This window comes from Ovis aries, chromosome Y (assembly GCF_016772045.2).
Source record: "Ovis aries strain OAR_USU_Benz2616 breed Rambouillet chromosome Y, ARS-UI_Ramb_v3.0, whole genome shotgun sequence".
In the NCBI taxonomy this organism is placed as follows: Eukaryota; Metazoa; Chordata; class Mammalia; order Artiodactyla; family Bovidae; genus Ovis; species Ovis aries.
This window is the reverse complement of record NC_082741.1, coordinates 9,113,172-9,127,779: the sequence shown is the minus strand read 5'-3', so window position 1 is coordinate 9,127,779 and position 14,608 is coordinate 9,113,172. Positions and strand designations below refer to the sequence as shown.

The 14,608-nt window shown below is 46.4% G+C and overlaps 1 pseudogene; it reads right to left on the bottom strand.

Moving 5' to 3' along the window:
• LOC132658885 (MYND-type zinc finger-containing chromatin reader ZMYND8-like) overlaps positions 1-8,329 on the bottom strand; it is a 64,426-nt pseudogene extending 56,097 nt beyond the window's left edge.
• Positions 8,330-14,608: the final 6,279 nt, after the last annotated feature.

Sequence of the window (14,608 nt, the reverse complement as noted above, 5' to 3'; positions counted from 1 at the left end):
GTTTTGTTTCTTGGTTAGACCAATGCTTTTGAAAACATGGTATCGGTTCATTTTTTGAAAAATTTAAAATGTTTAGAATAAAGAGTGCCAATTCCAAGTTGCCGGTGAGGGCTTATTCCCCCTTTTTGTTTTTGTAATTGAGCCTTTAAATTTTGATGGTGCCACTCAATTATGGCTTGGCTTGTCCCTGGGGGTTATGTGGGATTCTGGTGTTATGACGAATGTGCCATTGTTGGAAGAATTTCTGTAACCTCTGGCTGATGAAGCGAGGGCCATTATCTGTTTTTATTTGATGGGGAAGGCCCAAGGTCACAAAACATTGTAAAAAATGGCTTTGAGCATGTTTTGCTTTTTCTCCTGTGTGGGCAGTAGCCCAGCAGGCATGAGAGTAAGTGTCAATAGACACAAAAAGATACTTAAGTTTTCCAAAAGGAGAATAATGGGTCACATCAGTTTGCCACAGCACATTGGGTTTTAGCCCTCAAGGGTTTACTCCTGGGGGATGTAAAGGTGGTACTTGTAGATAAGGAAGACAGGATTTACAAGTATGTATAATTTTCTTTAATTCTCTAATAGGGATCTATGGAAACCTTTTATGTAGCCCTCTCCAATTTATATGAGTAAGATCATGAAGATCATAGGCATCTTGTAAGTTACAAGCTTGGATTGTAAGGGAGGCTGCTCTATCGGCCAGGGAATTTCCCATTGAAAGCAATCCAGGTAAATGTTGATGACCCCTAAGATGGTGTACATAAATGGGGTTAACTCGTTCAAGTAACAGGGTACATGCTTGTATCATAAGGGGAGTAATAGGATTGTTATCTAGCTGTATGTGAGAATTTAGCAATCCTGGAAGCAAGTTTAAGACTGTCAGAAAACAGATTCATGGGTTCAGGGACTTTTGTGAGCACCATGACAACAGCCAAAAAATTCTTTAAACTGTGCAGACCCCTCACAAGGCCCAAAATACTCTCGTATATGTTCATCTGGCTGTTGTGATTGCTGTGGTGGCTGGAACACGATGACTGCTGCACCATTCTTTGCTCCATCAGAAAAAACTTTGAAGATATCTGGTATAGGCTTAAAGAGAAATAGTTGGGGCGCCTTCCAATCTAGGCGACCGAAAGAAGTAACCCATTTGTGTGGCCCATAATGACAGTCAAGGATGCCTAGGTACCCCTCCAGGGCTAAAGCTATTCTCCCATTGTTTCTTTGAATCCATTCAAAATCTGATAGTCTATGTGGGATAACAATCTTATCAGGTTCATGTGCATGGCATCAGACTGCGATACCTCTTCCCTTTTGTATTAAGTCAGCCATTTGATCTGTACAGGTATAGACTCGGGGAGTTCCCCCCAAGGATATGTGAACCCATTGTAGAGGCTTCCTCCCCGCCCCCCAGACCAAGGCTGCCATAATTAAGGACGGACTAGGCAGGACCCACAATTGTAGATTCTCTTCAGGTGTATACCTGGTAAGCTGGGCCACACTGAGGGCCTTTTGTCTTGAAAGATCTTTTTATGGGAAGGTAGAAGGGCTGTCTCATCATTGGGCAGTCTATCTTTTAATAGATAAAGAGGGGCAAGAGTTGACCTGTCGAAACAGGGGTCTGGCGTCATAGCCAATTGAGTTCTCCCAAGACCCGTTGTAGGCCAGTCAGGGAGTAGGAATCTTGGATGTATAGCTGAGGTTTTAGGGGGATCACACCTTCTAGGGACAGCTGAGATCCAAGAATCTTAAAAGGCGGGACAACCTGGACTTTGTCAGAGGATATATGGAGTCTCCCTTTTGATAGACACTTTCATAAAATTTCATATGCTGCTGACATCTGTTCAGCAGTAGGGGCACCCAAGATGATATCCTCCATGTAAACATACAATTTAATACATGTCAGACTTCTAACTGTCTGGAGAAGATCTTTTACATAATTTTGACAATAAGCAGGGGTGTTTGCCATTCCCTGTGGTAAAACTGTCTATTCAAAACGCTCATCAGTCCCCTCGAAGTTAGTGGAGGGTACTGAAAAACCAAACTTTTCACAATCTTGGGATTGTAGAGGTATAGAAAAGAAACAGCCTTTAATAGCTATTACCATAAGACATAAATTACATGGATTACTAGATTATTACATAGATAGCTGGTATCCAGGGTAAACCCCTTAGTGGTGTCCCTTGGATGATCATTCTGTCATTGATCTTTCTAAGATCTTGTAACATCCTCCATTTTCTCGAGGATTTCTTAATTACAAATATCGGGGTATTCCAAGGGCTAGTAGAAGGGCGGATATGTCCCAAATTTAGTTGTTCAGAGATGATTTCTCTAAGGTCTTGTAGCTTAGTGGATGGAAGTGGCCACTGCTCTACCCATACTGGGGGTCCAGGTTTCCATTGTATAGGAGGGACCTGGGGGACAGTGGCCCTTAGGATTGGGGGGGGGGCACCTTCCATTGGGTTAGAGGCTCTCCCTTGTGAAGTTCATCAAATTCAGGATCTCTCCTACAGTTTGGTATGGGAGACTGTTTATAATGTTGATATTTTTCCTCATTAAGGTCATCATAAAAGCCCTTATAATCAGTGGTAACTTATACATCTGCTTGTCCCAAAATATCCTGGCCAAGCAGATTTGCATTCAATCAGAAGCTATCAGGGGCCAAACCTCTCCTGTAGAACCATCAATATCTCTCCAGGGGAGCTACTCAGCAGTCTCCTTAGATTGAGTATTCCCCCCAACGCCCAATAATTGAGGCCCAGGGACCAATTTCCAACTAGGTGGGACCTCCTCTGCCCTGAGGATGGCCCGATCAGCTCCTGTGTCGATCAGACATTGAAATCTCTTTCCTCCCATGGTAATATCCATTTTAGGCCTTAATCCAGGCACAATAGGCACAGTCCATTAGGCTCTGGGGGGCTCTTTGGCCTTAGTGATCCCCATTAGCCCTGTAGGGGGTTGGAGCGAGCTGCATCTAGGGAAGGGTTTTTGAAGGAACTTCTGAATATAATCTGGAGAGAAATGAGGTCCCCTTTTGGATGATGGGGCTGGGGGTTGCCCCTCATCTAGTTTAGAGGCTTGCCTTCGTTCTCAAATTTAGATTTGCACTCTGCCCTCCAGTGATATCCCTTCCTACATCGCAGGCATGGAGTAGTGGGGGGTCTCCGACCAGCAGGCCCTCTCCCGCCTTGAGGGCACTCCCTCTTAAAGTGTCCCTCTTGTCCGCAACCAAAGCATTGACCCAATTTTGGGGGGACTAGGGGGTCCCTTAGATGTGGTCCCCCCAGAGGCTGTCATAGTGGAGAGGGCCTTGGTCATCACCTCGGCAAGAGCTTCAGTCTGAGCCTGAAGGGCAGTCGAAATAGAACGGGGGTGATGGCTCTGTGTCCCCACGTCTTTGGTGGCTACAATCCATCACTCCATAGAGTGGTCTTTCTGTCCTGTGCAAGCCAACTTATGGTATGAGTTCATCCCTTCCCAGACTAATAGCCCAACAAACTGATCTCTCAGGGGCCCCGGAGGGAATTTCCTCTGTATACTCTTTTCCACCCGATTTATGAAGTGGAGAGGTCTTCATTATTTTTTTTGAGTGATGCCCGATATAGGGGGCTCACTGGGGCCCTCTGCAAGCTTTTTTCAGGCGGCCAGGCATATGAACGGCACCTGATCTGTATAAGGAGCAGGAATGGTGGCCAGTTGAGGTCCCATACTCCATTGATCTGCCATCCCTGACAGCATCCCAAATGTCACTGGGATAGCAGGGTTGGCAGCTTGATTTCTTTTTGCCTGAGCATGACACTCTTCCTTGAGAAAGGCACACCATTTGATATAGGTGTTCCTGGGGAGCACTGCCTTACATAGCATCTTCCAGTCCTGGGTCATACAAGGTTGATGAGCCAGGCCCTGGAGAATAGTTTCTGCCCACGGGGAGTTCGGGCCATCCTCTGCCACTGCCTTTTTGAGCTCTTTTAAATCATTGGCCTCCCGGAGGTACCAGGCTGCCAGCCTATTCCACCCCAGGTTAACATTTACAGGAAAGGCTTGAGTCGGGCCAGTAAAGGGCAGTGAGCATCTCCAAGGGTTCCTGGGATAGGTCCTCCCTTTCCAAAGTGACCTCATTGTCTTTCCCACCCAAGGTGCTCCCAGAATTTCCTCAAATGGGGGAGGCAGGGAGGGGCACCGATCTCTCCCCTGGGCTCCCGGTCTCGGGACATCAGAGGGGTCTCTATTTTCTTTCACCCCTTTATCATCCCCAAAAGGCTCCCATGGCCCACTATTCGCTCTAGAGTATTTATTCCCTACAGTCTCTTTTGCTATATTTTGGTCGGACATGACTCGTTCCTCGTCTAACTTTTCCCATTGTTTTTCTGATTTTGAATTGGGGGTACCCGTATCAGTGGCATGCTCCTCACCCCGTGAAAAGCAGAGCTTGCAGGCCGAATGGTCAAACAGAATCCTAAGGGGGGCTCCTCACAGTTTTGAACCTCTCGCTGCATGGCAAGTGTTTGTACTCGATACCAAGTGTCCCAAGAGAACAGATTGGCCGAAGCAACCCAGGGGGCTAACTGTACAATGGTCCCCCAGACCTTAATGGCCTGGGCTTCAGAAATCTCAAGTCCCCTGCTTATGAGCATATATCTCAGTGCCCTGAGTGCAGGCTCATCAGATTTCCCGATATTATTTCCCATGCTGCCAAAAGAGAATGGAAAGAAAAGTCACTGAAGACAACTACCAAAAATCCTACCGGGAGTGGTGGCGGCCAGAAAGCTGGGTTTGTGGTATGCTTTTGAAACTGTTTATGTACCTGCATTGTTGCACGGAAGTTTTCTTGCTGGGGTGGGCACCCTAGAGGTTTCTAGCCCATTCCGTGACCCCCTTATCCTGTCATGGGAGTCTTCAAGTGGCAGGCGCCCTAATGGCCTTTAAGTGCCTGACCCGTGCCCAGGGAAGATTCTAGGACATGTCCTCAGTTAAGAAAGATTAAAGGGGAGTTTCACCCGGTTGGGCTCTAGTTACTGAGGCTCACTTGTTGCAGGGCCTTCAAAGTCTGCCAGAGTGTGGCCCTAGCCAGGACTTATCAATTGCCTCCACAACTGTTTGCCTGTTCACTGAAACTCCAGAAAAAGGAATTAAGGACAGATCAGAAAAACAAGAAAAGACAGAAAATAAGTCAGGAGAGTTTTTTGCCACTTCCCTCAAAGGAAAAGGGGGACTCACCTTGAAATCCGGATTACCTTGGGTGATACTCCTCTAAAGGGGAGCTCCGCGCTGCGACAAGCCTAGGGTCCTTCGTCGCTCCTCTATCAGAGCTGCACTGTGACACCACCTCCATCCATCCGCTTCACATGCCCCACGTTGGGAGCCAGTTTCTGTGGGGGGTGGGGGGCGCTCCACAGAAAGAGAGAGGCAGTGGAACTTCCCTCAGCAAAGCCAAGGGGTCCCGAGGAGAGGTGAGCCTGCTGTCTGCCAACCCAGCCCCTCAGCAAGTGAGAGACAATCAGATGTGACAGGGGTTCCATCTGAGCAGTTCCGCTTTATTGCCACAAACTCTTGGTTTATATAGGCAAGCAAGGGGGTTCTGTGAGGGACCTCCCATAGTTGCACCAATCATGTTAAAGGTCAAATTATAATATGCCATAGTTACACCAATCATGTTAAAGGTCAAATTATATAATATTTATATAAGGTCAAGTCGTCATGACCTTAACAGGAGTCTATGGTAATCATGCACTGTCCATGTGTACGGAAGTCAAGAGAGCCAATCAAAAACTTTAACATAGACCAAGCCCCTATCTCTTCCGCTGGACACCATCTTGGCTTCCAACCGCAAAAGCTAGCCCCCTTTTTTTGAGGTTTCCTACGTAGGGCCACACAAACACATTTATGTTTTCTGCTCCTGGTAGTGAGTCTCATCCATCTGTAGGTAAATAATCCGATACCCTTCAATTTTGAAAAGAAGTCCCCATCAACTCTGTATTGTCTTCATTCTAGAGCAATGGTTACCCGCTGTGGGATCACCGAAGAGAAAACCATAAAAGGGTAAGAACCACAAACAGCCCAGCAGGATCAGGAGTGAACGATATCCACCTCCTCCAGGACTCAAATGGAAAGAATCTAAAAACCAAATCTGGTTTAATTTCTGGATCTCAGGGCTGGTGCAATTAGTAACTAAAGGTTGGCTAACAGAATGACAAGCATGGCCACACATGCTTGGATACTGGAGCCCAAAGTAGGTGAATTCAGATCCTGCTCCTCTACTTCTATTAGTTGTGTGACCCTGAATGAGTAAACTACCTGTCTGAGCCTTTGTCCCTTCCCCTGGATAATAGGTTTGATAATAGTATCAACCTTCCAGGACAATCTACACACAGTTCAAGGGGCATAGGAAGTCCTCTGTAAATCCTTAATAACAATAACAAAATGAGGACCTAGACAAGCTGCCTGCAAGGACCCAAGACACACACCTCACTGTGTTTTGCAACTCGCTATATCTTGTCGAGATTTGGCTGGAATCTGCTGTGAATCTGCCCCTTGGGAGAGAGGAGAAGAAAAAGGAGCAGACTGCTGCTGGACAGACTCACTCACCTCCATCAGGTCCAACTCAGTCTTGCTTTGATCTTGAAGACACCACCACGCTCTTGTGAGATCAGGAACTGGAGGGAAATAGCAAATAACACTCATCACTTGGCTTCTTCTCGAAAACACATTCTTGCATTCAGGAGGAAAAAACTTTAAATACCTCCATCGTTTATCCCAACAATATTATCTACTCGACCTCCTGGGGTGACTTGGACATAAGAGGCTGAGAGAACATTTGGCAGGTTTCTACTGAACTATCACCTGGGTTGCTTTCAATACGGAAAATGCACTACTCCAGCCAGATGGTTGGTTTCCATGAAGCTCAGCAACATTGTGGATCCTCCAAAGTCAAAGAGTACACTATTTTCAACCTCAACAACAGCTAAAAATGTGATACTGAGTCTGGCCACTTTGCTTTGAATTTCAAGCCCAGATCAGCATGGGTTTGTAACCTAAAGCAGTGCTGAGCCTCACAGAGAATATGCTGATAAAAGATGGGGAGCTCAGCTCATTTACCCAGAGACTTTGTTCTTCGTCAACCTGGTCTGAAGCTCAATATAGAAAGAAAGGGAAAATAGGAATTTCCCTGGTGGTACAGACGTTAAGACTCCATACTCCCAAAGCAGGGGACCCCGGTTTGATCTCTAGTCAGGGAACTAGATTCCATAGGCCATGGCTAAGAATTTGCATGCCACCATTGATGGTCAAACATCCCGCGTCTCACAAATAAGACCCTGCCTAACCAAATAAATATTTAAAGAAAGGGTAAATAGAAGACAGGCACACACTCCAGCTGGTATGCTGTACCTCCTTTTGGCTCCTGGTATCTATCTGAGGAATGCGGACCGATTAGCCTTGGACAGGAAACTGTGTCTTCCTGCTCAGGAAAGATGTCAACTCCTCCTCAAACCAGGCATGGGCAAAGGCCTCTACTTAATGACTCAGGTCCAAAAGCCCTGCCTGCCCCTACCACCACCCCAACCCCCGCATGTCTGCTGTGGATCCTTGTTTGACCAAGCTGGCCCAGAGTCCCAAGGATCCATGAGCATGCATTTCCTGAATTTCTTCTGCACATCCTCTGCCGCTGCCTCTGCTGCTGCTGCTCCTAAGTCACTTCAGTCGTGTCCGACTCTCTGCAACCCCATAGACGGCAGCCCACCAGGCTCCACCGTCCCTGGGATTCTCCAGGCAAGAACACTGGAGTGGGTTGCCATTTCCTTCCTCCAATGCATGAAAGTGAAAAGTGAAAGTGAAGTCACTCAGTCGTGTCTGACTCGTAGTGACCCCATGGACTGCAGCCTACCAGGCTCCTTCGTCCATGGGACTTGCCAGACAAGAGTACTGGAGTGGGCTGCCATTGCCTCTCAGTTCAGTTCAGTCGCTCAGTCGTGTCCAACTCTTTGCAACACCATGAATGGCAGCACGCCAGGCCTCCCTGTCCATCACCAACTCCCAAGTTCACTCAGAGTCACGTCCATCTAGTGACCCCCAAAACATAAAAAGGGGACAAAATGGTGAAAGCAGCAAGCCCCAGAAAACAGTGAGAGACTCTGCAGGCAGGAAGCATGGGCTTTCATCCTGACATCCCCTCCAATAGACCCGAATGCACTTGGGGTCTGATAAGGTGTGCCAAGTTCCTCTGACTGATCCCTGAAAGCAGGTCAGGAAGGATGTGGGATCCCTCCAGGATCCATCAAGGACAAAGATGAGCCATCTCTGAGCTAGGTCCACTGGCTATGAACTCATTACCTGCTTCTTCCATCTCTTTGCTACCCCCACCCAGAATGTCACCTCCAACCACCAACCTGGTACAAAGACCAAGATACAGACTGAGTGCTGGACTGCAGGGCTCATCCAAAGCCTTCATTCTCCCCCTTAACAGGACCCTTGCACTGTGCCCAGCACCCAAGAAGGGGGGATGCTCCTAATACCACACATCAGAGATTTACCCTCTTAAGGGGCCACAGGTAGTCACCCCAAAGCCACACCCAACCCACTCATAGAAGACTGGAGCCACAAATCGCTCCAACTTCATTCATCACCATAACGAGGGAAGATTAGGAAGGGCCCTGCCCCAAGGACACACTTGGGTTTGGCCACCAGGGAGATTCCAAAAGTGAGCTTTCAGAGCACACTGGGACAGCATCCTTGTCAGTAAAGAAATGGCTCTAAAAACCCTGAACCAAGGGTGCACGTGTGCATGCATGTGTTTGTCTGGTGTGTGTGTGCACATGCTGATCGCGGGCCTTTCAGAGAGCCTCTCAGGGCTAGGACTGAAGATGCTTGCAAGGAGAATGGCTGAATGCACAACTCCTTTTGAGGGAAAAGAATATTCATTCAATTTTACTGGAGAGGCATCTTACAAAGTGAATAGACAGCATGAAAGAGGGGAAAAAAGAGTAAAAGAAGAAGGAGGAGGAGGAGGACTGAAGAACATGGAAAAGAGGAAGGTCCAACTAAACAGCTGCATGATTAGGACTTCAACAGCTGAACTGACAATATGACAGTAAAAGGGGGGAAACAGGAGGCCCATCTCATTATTTCTGCTCTCAGAAATGAGGAACCACTGCATTCCAAAGGGAAAACACAGGCAGACTTTTCATGCAAAATGTTGGAAAAGAATTATCTCACAAAAATACTTCCCATGAAGCAGAGTAGCAGCAGATAGTGGTGCTGTCCATGTTAGAGGAGGACATCCTGCTCTCTACAACATTCCTATGTGGTTAACAGATTCCAAACAGCTGTCACCAAAAAACACAAATGACCATATCAGGTAGGGGTCAATCAATTTTTTCCATAAAGAGCCACAGAATAAGTGAATTTTTTCAGGAGTATAGGCTCTACTCCAAAAGTGCCATAATTTAATGCGTGAAATGAATGTGGTTGCATTCCAATAAAGTTTTATTTACAAAAACAAGTTGGGGGCCAGATTTCGTCCACAGGCTGGAAACTGTGCCAGCCCCTGACTGCTAACCTTGGCTTAACATTGAAATCACTCCCTGTCCAGTCCAGAGGTTTAGAAGAATAACCCTGACTGCTTGAGCACACTCCAAGAGACTAAATTCACTGGCAAGTGGGAAGGCCTAAGCATTGTCCATATAAACATTCCTCAGGTGTTTACAACTGGCAGGTAAGGCTGTAAGCCCCTGTATTGGACCAATGTTGTCTGTGAGTAAAGACAATGCCTCATGATTTGTGTTAACCCTTGTGCACCTTGTGTAAAACCTTCGGGTTCATACAAACAGATCTACACATCACCATAATAATCAAGTATGAGCATGTGTGTGTAGCTGTGTGTGTCTACGCTGCATTTTTAGTTTGTTTTTGCTCTTATTTTGGCCTGTGTGCTCAGTCATGTCTGATTCTTTGAAACCGCATGGACTGCAGCCCACCAGGCTCCTCTGTCCATGAGATTTCCCAGGCTGGAATATTGGAATGGATTGTCATTTGCTTCTCCAGGGGATCTTCTTGACCCAGCGATCGAAACCACGTCTTCTGAATTTGCAGGTGGATTCTTTACCATGAAGCCACCTGGGAAGCCTAAAATGCATGTTGCCGCCCCGTGTGTGTCTACACTAAGTGCAGTCTCTTAATTTTAGCCTAAAAACTGAATATTCATAATCAAGGGGAATGAAAAACAAAGCACTTCTTTTCACAATATATGGGGTCAATGAGCTATTGTAATGTTTATCCTAATGAGAAACCACCAAAAGCCAGGGAGGCAACTTTTCTAGGGTCGCTGGGAGTGGACCTTTAGGAGTTAAGTGTCTCAAACTTTCCACTGTGTATGGACTCAACTGTCCTCCACAGAAAGAAAAACGTGAGTTTATCAGGACTTGTCAGAAAATTAGCTTATCAAGACTCCTTCTACCTCTGCCCTTCTATATCTGGAATATCTGCAGAATCCAACCTGGCTGTCAACATTTGAACTTCTCAGCTGATAGGAAGACAGCTTAGGCTATAAATGCAAATCAGGGATTAAAAGAGAAAGAAAGAAACACATCCACATTAGAGAAATGAGGCATGAATCTTACATTGCTGAAGGGAACATAAATCGGAACCACCCCTGAGAGGGCAATCTGGCAATATCTCTCCCAATAGCAGCAGCACAGAGCCTGTGACCCGCAGCTCCACTTCTAGGAACATATCCTGTGGATTCACTCTCACCTGGGAGGTAGGGTCGCCATCGAAGATGTTTCCAACAGAAAAATGGGAAACTACTGAATAACTAAAGTGTCAGGATGTATAAGTGACTGTTCACCTTTAAAAGGAATAAAATACAACCACTAAAATAACACCGTGATAGCTCTGTGTGCGGTGATATGGAAAGTCCATCTGTTTAAGGAAAATAGTAAAGGACATTAGCGCTGGAGTGGGGGAGAAAAGGAAGAAAGGAAATGCAGAAATATTCTTGATCTTCTTATGTGGACATTTGGGCCTAGCTGCTCTGTGCAACCCCATAGACGGCAGCCCACCTGGTCCCTGGGATTTTTCAGGCGAGAACACTGGAGTGGGTTGCCATTTCGTTCTCCAATGCATGATGAAGTGAAAAGTGAAAGTGAAGTCGCTCAGTCGTGTCTGACTATGAGCGACTGATAGACTGCAGCCTACCAGGCTCCTCCATCCATGGGATTTTCCAGGCAAGAGTACTGGAGTGGGGTGCCATTGCCTTCTCTGTGGGTGGGGGTAAAGGGCCAGGAGCAGTTCTGGCATGAAAAATGTTTGACAGCAATCCTGACCTCCACCCACTAGATGGAAGTAGCACTTACATCCCAGCTGGGACAATGAAAAGGGCTCCAGGGGATTCCCTGGCGGTCCAGTGGGTAAGACTCCATATTGCAACTCTGAAAGCGCAGGTTTGATCCTGGGAACTAACGTCCCACATGAGGCACACAGTGCAGCCCTCCCCTGGACTCTCTGCTTCAAAAGTGTCTGCATCCTTGTTCAGTCATGTCCAACTCTTGGCGACCCTATGGACTGTAGTACACCAAGCTCCTCTCTCCATGGGGTTCTCCAGGCAAGAATACTGGAATGGGTTGCTAGTCCCTCCTCCAGAGGATACCTCAAAAGTATCTAAACATTGCTAAATGGGGGCCAGATCACACAGACTGAGGCTGAAAAGAACTCCATAAGGAGGCTAACTAGAGCCAACAGGGACAGAGGATGGACAGGTTAAAAAAAATAATAAAAAAAAAAGACCCAACACTGGTCACTCTATTTTTTCCCACAGGCTGGGGCGGGGGAGGGGGTGGTGATAAAGCGGAACAAATGGTCAGAGGTTACAGGTATAGACTGGCTTTTCATTAATCGTCTTTCTGTACTTTGGCTTGGAGAAGGGGATGGCAATCTACTCCAGTCTTCTTGCCTTAAGAATTCCATGGACAGAAGAGTATCGTGGACTACAGACCTTAGGATCGAATTTTGACTGCTTGTTCCCTTGTGCATTCAAAGCATATAAAAACATGCTTTTTGTTCAATTATGTGATTCCACAAAAATCAGAACACACTACCGAACAGCCAATTCATCCTTGTGGTGTCTCTGTAGAAGAGAACCTAAGGCTCCAGCCATAAGAGGAACAGTGGTTAAGACCTTGCTTTCACTACAGGTGGCACAGGTTCCATCTCTGGTCAGGGAACTAAGATTCTGCATGCCATGAGTCATGCCACACCTGCAAAAACGTTTTACAACAAAAATATAGGCACTTCTTTTTAAGTTAAAAAAAGAAGAAGAGAAAAAAGAAACCACACTTCTGAGAACTCAGAGTGCACCTGAGGGTACCAACGGGTCCTTGCATGTTCAAATAAGGAGTTCCCACCAGGTAACCTGAGTTGGAGCTCCTCAAGCCACTGTCCCATCACTTCTAGGCTGCAAGACCAGGTGACTGTGATAAACGAGGGCTCAGCCTCTGTGGGGAGAGAGACTTGCTCCAGCTCCACCACCTCTGCTTCTGCAGTCCCATCATTGGGGCCTCCTCTCCAGTCCTCAGTTCCTCCATCTGAAAATGGCATCCCAGGACAAGATGAGCCCAGAGGGCAATGACCACCAGAGTCTGTGGCTTCAGGCTGGTTCACTCTATCCATCCCGGTGGCTTCCCGTTCATCCCTAAAACCTGGTATATTCAAAGGGCTCCAGATAACACACCCCCAAGTGTTTCTTCTCTGCTTGTCTCCTGTTCCTTTCTCAGCCTCCTCTGCTCATGTTTCCTAGTGCCTACATGCACAACTCAGCTGCCTGATGGCAAAGAACCCTTCTGCTAAAGCAAGAGACACAGGTTCAATCCCTGGGTCAGGAAGGTCCCTGGGAGATGGAAATGGTGACCCACTCCAGTATTCTTGCCTAGAAAATCCCATGGACAGAGGAAACTAGGGGCTACAATCCATGGGGTTGCAAAGAGTCACACAGTACTGAGCAACAAAACAACAACAACATGGGCAACTGGCTCAGTCCTTTCACTTTCCCTTTATGCTCTGGGCCAGGGTCTCTGAACGTTAGCACCACTGCCATCACGGCAGCATAATTCTCCGTCATGGGGACTGTTCCATGCACTGCAGAAATTTAGCAGCATCCCTGGTCAGCAATCACTGCCAGCAGCATCCTTCATTCCCCACTTCCCCTAAGTTATGAGACCTACTGCTTTGAATCCAATCCCATGAATAAATCTATATTCTCAGAATTACATGTTCTGCCCTGACCTGGCCTGATTCAAGACTCCAACTGCCCTCATGTCCTCTCCAACTAGGAATCTAGCAGGCAGCTCAAACTTGCAAAATTGAAAGCTGAACCCATGGCCATTTCTTGTGCCAAACCAAATCTGTCAACCCAGGCATGATGCAGCAAATCTCTGTTGCAGGGCCTGCTCCAGATGTAGCAACAGCCTCTTCACCAGGCAGCAACAATGACTCCAGCAATCATAAAGTGGCTGGACCAAAACAGAAATGAAGCTCCACCAGGGATGTATCTGGAGATCAATGTAAAGATCTGACGCTGTAAAGAACGGCATCGTATAGGAACCTGGAATCAGATGTACATGAATCAAGGTAAGAAGGATGGGGTCAACAGGAGAGAACAAGAGTAAACCTCAACATCTTAGGTTTCAAGGAACTAAAATTGATTGGGATGTGCGACGTGCAGGTAAATAACCCAGATAAGTATGATGGTGTGATCCTTCACCCAGAGCCAGCCATTGCGAAGTTTGAAATCAAGGGAGGTGATGGAATTCCAGCAGAGCTACTTAAAATCCTAAAAGACAATGGTATCATGGTGGTGCTGCACTCAAGACATCAGCAAATCTGGAAAACCTAACAATGGCCTGGAAAAGATCAATTCTTTCCCCATTTCCCAAGAAGGGTAGGACTAAAGAACATTGAAACCACCGCACTATTGTGCTTGTCTCCCATGATAATAAAATTATCCTCAAAATCCTTCAGCTAGGCTTCAGCTTTACATGAACTGAGAAATTCCACATGTTCAAGGTAGGTTTAGCAACATCAGAGGAACCAGAGGTCAAGTTGTCACCATTTGCTGGATCACAGAAATAGCAAATTAATTCCAGAGAAAGATCTACCTCCTTTTCACTGCCCACTCGATAAAGTCTTTGGTTGTGTGAAGTATAACAAATTATGGAAAACTCTTCAACAGGTGAGAATCCAGGACCATCTTTACCTGGACCCTCAGAGATCTGTAGGCAGGTCAAGAAGTAACAGTTAGAACCAGCTATGGAGCAACTGACTGGTTCAAGATTGAAAAAAGATGACAAGACTGTTGATTGTCACCTTGCTAATTTAACTTAAGTGCATAGCACATCATGAGAAATGCCAGGCTGGATGAGTTACACCTAGAATCATGATTGTGGGGAGAAATGTCAACCACCTAAGATATGCATATGAATACCACTCTAATGATGGAAAACGAAGAGGGACTAAAGTACTTCTTGATGAGGGTAAAAGAGGACAGTGCAAAAGCAAGCATAAAACTCATTATAAAAACACATACACACACACACACACACATAAAACCCAAAAAAACAACCAAACAAAAAAA